A 10,154-nucleotide genomic window follows, 5' to 3' on the forward strand; every position below is an offset into this window, starting at 1 on the left:
ATTGAACACACATGTCATCTCCACAGCATAGCCAGGGAAGAGGCAGGTACTCAGCGGAGCAAAAGAGAGGGTTTTCTCAGCTGCCTTCCTCTCCACCCTTGCGTCACCTGCCTCTTCTATCCCAGGCCCTCATCTACCCTTCTCTCCAGATGGATCCCATCTCTCTATCATCTTGAGGCCCACTGTTCTTCCCAAAAGGCCATGAGCACCTTGTCCTGGCAGGTGTTTCTAATAGAAATGGGCAGGCACACTGACAGTTGAAGTGAGAAGAGTTTAATGGAAGGGCTGTGCAGAGTGGAGCAGGGTTTGGGGTGCCACCAAAAGGATAATGGAGCACCTAGAAACTAGCAAGAGTAAGAAGCCCTTACCACCTCCAGGCCTAAGAGGGCAAGAGATGAGAGAGCTCAGCTATACAAGAGGGCTATCCATCAGGGCTGGAGCCGAGGGGAGCGTGACCACCACCATGGCCACAGCAGGAAGAGTATAAAATAGCAAACCATCCAGCCTTTCCCCTCTCCCATGCTCCAAAGGCTGCCCACTGGTTGAACTCAATCAGAAGCTGAAGGGAGCCCAGCTTCCCTCTGGGATCCTCTGAGGAGATTCAGTGCTGTGCTGGGGAGCAGAGAGCAGAGTCAAAGGCACAGAGAATGGACCTGTAGCAGAGAGTGCTGTGCTGTGCTTAGTCGTTCAGTCGTGTCCGACTCTTTGCGACCCCATGGGCTGTAGCCTGCCAGGCTCTTCTATCCATGGGGACTCTCCAGGCTAGAATATTGGAGTGGGTTGCCATTTCCTCCTCCAGGGGAATCTTCCCAACCCAGGGATCGAACCCAAGCCTCCCACATTCCAGGCGGATTCTTTACTGTCTGAGCCACCAGAGAAACCCAGAGAGGGGCGATAGAAAATAACCAACACACAGCTACAAGGAGATTGTTCAGAAGCCTTCAATCTAATGAACACTGAGTGACTCTCAAAGATGCACATTGCCTTAATATTACTTCTGATTCACACCAGACCCCTGAGCAAGGTTGTGCTACATACATTATCTCATTACCCATTTTACAGATGGTGAAAGTGAGATTCCATTAGCTTAAGTGTCTTGGGCAAGGCTTACAGCTAATGGTGGTGGAGTCAGGATCTGAATGCAAGTCTCTCTGACCCTGGAGCCTGTGTGCTTTACCCAGGGAAGATGCAGCTATGACAGGACTCAGGGACTGGTGGGGTTCTGGGAAAGGAGGAAGAGGGGAGATCTGACGATGTCATTTAGGGGTTGACCTTGTGATCTTCAAGCCTTGAGGTGGAACCTTGAACTGACTGGGACAGGCAAGTCCTTAAAGTAAGCAGCCGTTGGGTGGGTGTGTCAACACTCAATGTAGATGCAGATCTGGAAAGCATCTGGAGGTCTCAAAGCCAGGAGGAAAGATTGATAGCCATGGGATGGGTGATGGCCGACACCTTGGGGTAAAGAACACATGGGGAGCTTGCAGGGCAGAGGTGAGAAAAGGACCCAGGTAGGGCCCTCCAAGACTCCTGCATTGAGCAGTTTCTCCAGACTTGAAGAGAATCTTGTATTGCCTAGCATGGCACACAAGGCCCTCCTCCCCTGGGCTCCACATATGTCAACATTCCAGAGACTAACCCTTGTCTCCGTCCAGCCTGCCTCCACTTTCCGAACCCTGCCTCCTTTCCCATGCTCCATGCCTTGCTTTGCCAGCACCCTGCTCCCGCTTCACAATGTTTTAGCTAGCCGATGGCTCCCTTCCTTGACCCTCAGTGGTTCCCACATCCCAACCATGAAGCACATGCTGTCTTATAAGTTCTGGGTCTTTTGTCTCCACCCCATCTGGAGAATTAGGCGCTCCATGAGTATTGAATGTAGGTGGATGCAAAAACAATAGATTCAGGTGGTCCAGTGGCTTCCCAACAGGGTTTCCCTCCAGTGGCTAAAACTGTGCTCCCAATGCAGGCGGCCTAGATTTGATTCCTGGTCAGGGAACTATATCCAGCATGGCACAACTAAAGTTCACATGCTGCAACTAAAGATACCTCATGTTGCAATAATATATAGCAATGCATGTCAAATAAATAAATATCAAAAACAGAAACCATTGATTCAATCACTTGCTCATTCTGGAGGTAAGTGAAGTGAAGTCGCTCAGTCGTGTCCGACTCTTTGCGGCCCCATGGACTGTAGCCTACCAGGCTCCTCTGTCCATGGGATTTTCCAGGCAAGAGTACTGGAGTGGGTTGCCATTTCCTTCTCCAGGGGATCTTCCCGATCCAAGGATTGAACCCGGGTCTCCTGCATTGTAGGCAAACGCTTTACCGTCTGAGCCACCAGGGAAGTTTTTTTATTCTGGAGGTAACCAAGGCCAAATTTCTTATTTGATTCACATTATCCCAACAGTTTAGACTAATTTCTTATTCCTAAAATAGCTCCAAAAAAGTAGTGGCAGCATCATTGGAATATATGGATAGACTTTCAAAGGGACTATGCAAAAAGGACAGCACTTATTTGGAAATATATTACAGTGGCTAAACTCTCAGTAGGCTCATGAATCAGATCATTCAAGTTCATATTCTGCTCCTACTGCTCACTTCGTTGAAATCTGGGGCAAGTTGTAATGTGTGCTTAGTCGCTTAGTCGTGTCAGACTCTTTACGACCCCATGAACTGTCATCCACAGGCTCCTCTGTCCATGGAATTCTTCAGGTAAGAATGCTGGAGTGGGTTGCCATGCCCTCCTCCAGAGGATCGTCCCAACCCAGGGATCGAACCCAGGTTTCCCACATTGCAGGTGGATTCTTTACCACCTAAGCCACCAGGGAAGCCCAAGTTGTAATCGGGGTACCTATAAATAATACCTTTCATAGGATGGGCTTTCCTGGTGGCTCAGACAGTAAAGTGTCTGCCGGCAATGCAGGAGGCCCAGGTTTGATCCCTGGGTCAGGAAGACATAACGGAGAAGGGAATGGCAACCCACTCCAGTATTCTTGCCTGGAGAATTCCATGGACAGTGGAGCCTAGAAGGCTGCAATCCATAGAGTAGCAAAGAGTTGGACACGACTGAGCAACTAAAACTTTCACTTTCATAGGTTTGTCAAGCAGATCAAATAAGATAGTGCTTAGCCCAGGGCCTGACAGGTAGTAAGGCCTTAATAAATGTTAGCAATCACTATTATGATTACTTTTAGCCCATAGAGTCTAGTTCATTAAAGCGAGAAGGAGCAGCACAGAAATTCTAGCCCAATCACTTCATTCACAGATGTGGAAATAGATGCTCAGGCCATGATCAGGCAGAGCTCAATTGTCGTAAAACGCGGCCCATGGTCTTTCCTCACTGCCCAGCATTATTCAAGGGAAGGAATGATGCTTCATATCTGTACAAATCTGCTTTCACTTACATTACAAGCAGTGGGACAGAGTGATCTAGATCTGTTTTTTATATTTAATTTTCTGAAGATTGCTGGTGATCCTTATGGGAACACTGAAAGCAAACTTGGAGAATATAGTTGGAGAAGAAGTCATGGGGTTTTTTTTCTGTATGACAGGTTTTTGTTTTGTTTTGTTTTAGATCAGTATCTTGGACACAGGCAAACACTTGTAATGAAAAAGCTCACCTATAGGTGGCAAACTTACACTGCTGGCATTCTGTCATGAGTGCCCTTGAAACAAATGTCACCAGGGATGGAGGTGAAAGTGAAATTTAAAGAAAGAAAATATGAAAGCGAAATGGATCCAGAGATAACATTCTCACACAAATGCACAATGAGCAAACACCCACATAACTTCACAAAATACTTAGTCTGATTTGTCTGCAAAAACACCGGGAAGAATTGCACCAAATGCGTTTATCTGAAATAGCTGGAAAGCTATTTCGAATAAATGTGCTACAACACAGCAACCCCTGGCTTGTAGTGAAAAAGGCACACTTCACCACCTTGAGAGCCCTGACAGTGCAGGGCCTTCCACAACAAAGCCCTTCCAGCAATAGCTCTCATCTGGCGCAGCCATAGTTCCTGATTTCACAGAGGAGGAAACAGAAGCTCTCACACACACAGAGCAGTAGCAGTGACGACTGGAGCCCAGACCTTTGGATTGCAAGTCTGATCTCTGTCTGCCGCTCTATGCTGCCCGCAATACAAGGCGCAAAATGACGAGATGATCCAGGACTGGGGATCAGGCTAATTCAGCTGGGTCTTATCATTCACAAAGGAGCCCCAGCTGGTTCTTCCAGAGCTTTTCTGAATAGTGTCCTCAGCTGCCCCAGCTAACCCAGACTTGCTCCCTAACCATGGTGGGGGGTGGCTGTTTCCTAAAGTATAGGTCTGGACCCCCTGGGAACTCTAAGGAAGGTAATGAAGAATCTAATTTATCAATAAGGAAGAAAAGTCTTTCTGCACTACTGAAAAATCTTTGGATATAATTCAAACTTTCAAAATATCTTTAATTAAAACCACATTAAATGACTGTTTAGACACAGAAAGAGAGTAAACCCACTCCTGCTCCTTTCAAGAGTTTCCTGTGTATTACTCCAGACCTATGACTATGTATTTACAGAGATGTGGATACATAAGTGTGCAGACAGAGTTTTTTTTACCCACTTCATATATCATTCTGCCACTTGCTTTTTCCATTTAACAATGTACCTTAGAGGACTTCCTGTGGACATACGTCACTGGGTTTACTGTGGCATGGTGATTTATAGTTTGGATGTACCATAGTATATAAAACCTTCCCCTACTGGTGGATATTTAGGTTATTCTGCTTTTCACTATTGCAAACATTCTGTAGTGAAATCCTTTTACATATAACTGTGCACATGTGTAAGTAGCCCCCAAGGATAAATTCCTGAAAAATGAAAAACCGTTGGAACAAAGCATATATACATTTTTATAAATCTTGTTAGATCATCCCCCAAGAAGGCTGCATTCACTTTCAATTGACTCATTCCAGACTTTTTGTTTTCTTTCTTATTAACTTTATATTCTCATCCTAGTCTCTGCATCACTTTTATCCCACATTCTAATTTTAACCTTAGAGTCTTCCTTTTGCCTCCTTCTCCCACATCCAATCATCAGAAAGCCCTGCTGGATACACCTTCAAATATGTCCAAAATCCCGGCCCCTCTCACCATCTCCACTGCCAGCACCTGGTGGAAGCCAGCATCATCTCTGTCCTGGATGCCTGTGTGGTGTCCTACACAGCTCTCTGCTTCTGCTCTTGCCTCCTTCAAACTATTGTCAGCACAGCAGCCAGAGTGACGCTGCTAACACCAGGCCAGATGGTGGCAGCCCTCTGCTTGAAAGGTCTGCCCTTCCCTCAGTGACATCATCACGACGGCATCCGCCATCACCATCATGATGGATCTCCCCCGCCCCAGTGACCTGCCCCTCTCAACACTTCTCTATTCTCTCTTCCTTGCTCCATTCTGCTCCAGACACCCACCTTCCAGCTCTTCCACCAGCAGTCCCCTCCCTCCAGATATCCCTTGATTAAGTCCTTCACCTCCTTCAAGTCTTACTTCATCCTGCAAATGTCCCCTCTGGCTCCTCATCTTTGTTCCTATTTCTTTTTCCTGAGCACTTACAACCCTCTTACCTGCTATGTAACTTTTCATCATGTTCATTGTCTACATCTCTGCCATGACTGGAACTGCCACACTGGTGGGGAGCTTTGCTGTACTTTTTTTCACTGAAAAATCCTGAGTACACAGAACAGTACCTGCTACATAATAAATGCTCAGCGAATACCTATGGAATCTGAATTGCCATTCATTTCCCTCTTGCAGTTATGGAGCAGATTCGCAGAGGAATGGTTTTGACACTGAGGGATTCCCTAGAGGATGATGATGTCCTATGCATTTAAAAATAAGTTTCAAAAAGAAAAAATGGAAATATTGGACATCATCAAAATATAAAACTTTAGCTATGTGAAAGACCATAAAAAAGGGATAAAAAGACAATTTGGGGAGAAAATAGTTGCAACTCACATATTCAACAAAGGGTTTATTTACTCAGAATGCATCAGTCAGTCAGTCAGTTCAGTCTCTCAGTCGTGTCCGATTCTTTGTGTCCCCGTGGGCTGCAGGACTCCAGGCTTCCCTGTCCATCACCAACTCCCGGAGTTTACTCAGACTCATGTCCATTGACTTGGTGATGCCATACAACCATCTCATCCTCTGTCGTCCCCTTCTCCTCCTGCCTTCAATCTTTCCCAACATCAGGGTCTTTTCCAATGAGTCAGCTCTTCACATCAGGTGGCCAAAGGATTGGAGTTTCAGCTTCAACATCAGTCCTTCCAACGAAGATTCAGGACTGATTTCCTTTAGGATGGACTGGTTGTATCTCCTTACAGTCCAAGAGACTCCCAAGAGTCTTCTCCAACACCACAGTTCAAAAGCATCAATTCTTTAGCGCTCAGCTTTCTTTGTAGTAAACCCTCACATCCATACACGACTACTGGAAATATCATAGCTCCGACCAGACAGATCTTCATTGGCAAAGTAATATCTCTGCTTTTTAATATGCTATCTAGGTTGGTCATAACTTTCCTTCCAAGGAGTAAGCGTCTTTTCATTTCTTGGCTGCAGTCACCATATGCAGTGATGGAGCCCCCAAAAATAAAGTCCACCACTGTTTCTACTGTTTCCCCATCTATTTCCCATGAAGTGATGGGACCAGATGCCATGATCTTAATTTTCTGAATGTTGAGCTTTAAGCCAACTTTTTCACTCTCCTCTTTCACTTTCATCAAGAGGCTCTTTAGTTCTTCTTCACTTTCTGCCATAAGGGTGATATCATCTGCATATCTGAGGTTATTGATATTTCTCCTGGCAATCTCAATTCCAGCTTATGCTTCCTCCAGCCTAGCATTTCTCATGATGTACTCTGCATATAAATTAAATAAGCAGGGTGACAATATACAGCCTTGAAGTACTCCTATTCCTTTTTGGAACCAGTGCATTGTTCCATGTCCAGTTCTAACTGTTGCTTCCTGACCTGCATATAGATTTCTCAAGAGGCAGGTCAGGTGTTCTTATATTCCCATCTCTTTCAGAATTTTCCACAGTTTATTGTAACCCACACAGTCAAAGGCTATGGCATAGTCAATAAAGTAGAAGTAGATGTTTTTCTGGAACTCTCTTGCTTTTTTGATGATCCAGTGGATGTTGGCAATTTGATCTCTGGTTCCTCTGGCTTTTCTAAAACCAGCTTGAACATCTGGAAGTTCACGGTTCATGTATTGCTGAAGCCTGGCTTGGAGAATTTTGAGCATTACTTTACTAGCGTGTGAGATGAGTGCAATTATGTGGTAGTTTGAGCATTCTTTGACATTGCCTTTCTTTGGGATTGGAATGAAAACTGACCTTTTCCAGTCCTGTGGCCACTGCTGAATTTTCCAGATTGGCTGGCATATCGAGTGCAGCACTTTCACAGCATCATCTTTTAGGATTTGAAATAGCTCAACTGGAATTTCATCACCTCCACTAGCTTCATTCATAGTGATGCTTCCTAAGGCCCACTTGACTTCACATTCCAGGATGTCTGGCTCTAGGTGAGTGATCACACCATCGTGATTATCTGGGTCATGAAGATCTTTTTCATACAGTTCTTCTGTGTATTCTTGCCACCTCTTCTTAATATCTTCTGCTTCTGTTAGGTCCCTACCATTTCTGTCCTTTATTGAGCCCATCTTTGCATGAAATTTTCCCTTAGTATCTCTAATCTTCTTGAAGAGATCTCTAGACTTTCCCATTCTATTATTTTCTTCTATTTCTTTGCACTGATCACTGAGGAAGGCTTTATTATTTCTCCTTGCTATTCTTTGGAAATCTTCATTCAAATGGGTATATCCTTCCCAAATGTGTATATCTTTTCTTTTCTCCTTTGCTTTTCGCTTCCCTTCTTTTCACAGCTATTTATAAGGCCTCCTCAGACAGCCATTTTGCTTTTTTGCATTTCTTTTTCTTGGGGATGGTTTGATCTCTGTCTCCTGTACAATGTCATGAACCTTCATCCATAATTCATCAGGCACTCTGTCTATCAGATCTAATCCCTTGAATCTATTTGTCACTTTCACTGTATAATCGTAAGGGATTTGATTTAGGTCATACCTGAATGGTCTAGTGGTTTTCTCCACTTTCTTCAATTTCAGCCTGAATTTGGCAATAAGGAGTTCATGATCTGAGACACAGTCAGCTCCTGGTCTTGTTTTTACTGACTGTATAGAGCTGCTCCATCTTTGGCCGCAAAGAATATAATCAATCTGATTTCGGTATTGACCATCTGGTGATGTCCATGTGTAGAGTCTTCTCTTGTGTTGTTGGAAGAGGGTGTTTGCTATGACCAGTGCGTTCTCTTGGCAAAACTCTATTAGCCTTTTCCCTGCTTCATTCTGTACTCCAAGGCCAAATTTGCCTGTTACTCCAGGTGTTTCTTGACTTACTACTTTTGCATTCCAGTCCCCTATAATGAAAAGGACATCTTCTTTGGGTGCTAATTCTAAAAGGTCTTGTAGGTCTTCATATAACTGTTCAAATGCATAAAAACTCTCAAAACTAACAGTAAAACACCATAGAATCCAAGTAGAAAATGCACAAAGGATATCAACAGATATTTCATCAGAAGGGAGACAGAGATGGCAAACAAGCACATGATAAAATGTTCAACATCATTAACCATTAGGGAGATGCAAATTAACAACATAATGATATCAGGCCTGTCAAATAAAAAATAATGATAATACCAAATGCTTGTGAAGATATAGAGAAACCAGATCACTTATACATTGTTGGTGGGAATATAAAATGGCATGCTCACTCGGAAAATAGTTTGGCAGTTTCTTTTAAAACTTAAAAATGGACTTCCCATACAATCCAGAAGGTGTACCCATGGGTGTCTATCCCAGAGAAATGAAAACATATGTTTACATAAAAATTTATATCCAAACGTTCACAGTGGTTTTATATATAATATCCAAAATCTGGAAACCACCAGAATGCCCTTCAATGAGTGAATGGTTAAACAGACTATGGAAGCTTCATAGCATGGAATATTATTCAGCAGTAAAAAGGAATAAACTGTCGCTACTTGTAACCACTTGGATCAATCTCAAGGGAGTTAATGTTGAGTAAAAGCACCAATCTCAAAGTTTCCATATTACAGTGTTCCATTTATATAACATTCTTGAAATAAAAATTAGAAATATAAAACAGATTGTTCGTTGCTAGGATTTAAGAAGCAGAGTGGTGGAAGGGACAAGTGTGGCTGTAAAGGGCAGTGTGAAAGAGACTTGTAGTGATGTTATACACACACACACACACACACACACACACACACACGAGTGCATTTGTAACTGCAGAAACCCAAATAAGCTCTGTTAACATTGAGGCAGGCAGGGTGAGAGTAAGGGATGCTTGGCATTCCCCCATACATTTCTTTGAAACCTACTATAAATCTATAATTAGTTCAAAATGGACAGTTAAGAAACATTCCAAAAAGCGATCCAGGCCAGCTAGTAAGTTCCTCCTTTTTCATCCTAGAGATGCTTCTGCTTCCTTGATTTCATGGGGATGTTTGCCCCTTGGGTTACTCTCTGTATTTTCAATGCATATCATCCCCTTTTACTTGATCGTGTTCTAAAAGTTCCAAGCACTTTTCAAAAGAAAATCTTGAAACACTTACTTGGGTGAACATTATTCCTGTGGGGTTCTGAGGAAGTTACTCAGCTTGCTTTTGGAAACTTGGAGAGCTGTCATTTGTCCCCTTCCTCATAGGAATGCTGAGGATTACAAATTAACAGAATTTCCAATGAAGTCCTGAAATCATAGAGGAAGTGAGAATCCCCTCCACGGAGCGCCCTGCTATTCTCCTCACTGCTCAGGGGCTCCAACCAAAGTGTCTCTTTTGTTAAGTGTCAGCTCCTTCTAGAATGATGTGAAGAGTCTTTACAAGTTTACAGCATTGCCAACTGTTGTATAACTGGTGGTTAATAACACTATTAAATATTCTAGGTCTACAGTAGATTTATACCTTTCCTCAAATTTCAAATTAGTCAAAGCAAGTGTGATTTTCTGAAAGTTACCTAAAATGCATAAACTTACTGTTCAGTGGATTTTTTAAAAAATAAATATATTCCACTATTTCAAGGCATTT

The 10,154-nt window shown here is 43.4% G+C and overlaps 1 protein-coding gene across 5 annotated transcripts in view; it reads left to right on the forward strand.

The window, feature by feature from the left end:
• SIM1 (SIM bHLH transcription factor 1) overlaps nt 1–10,154 on the forward strand; it is a 96,301-nt gene that overhangs the window by 3,250 nt on the left and 82,897 nt on the right. The gene's annotated exons all lie outside the window — the stretch shown is intronic.

This window comes from Giraffa tippelskirchi, chromosome 9 (genome assembly GCF_054371585.1).
Source record: "Giraffa tippelskirchi isolate mGirTip1 chromosome 9, T2T-mGirTip1v1.2.pri, whole genome shotgun sequence".
Classification (NCBI taxonomy): domain Eukaryota; kingdom Metazoa; phylum Chordata; class Mammalia; order Artiodactyla; family Giraffidae; genus Giraffa; species Giraffa tippelskirchi.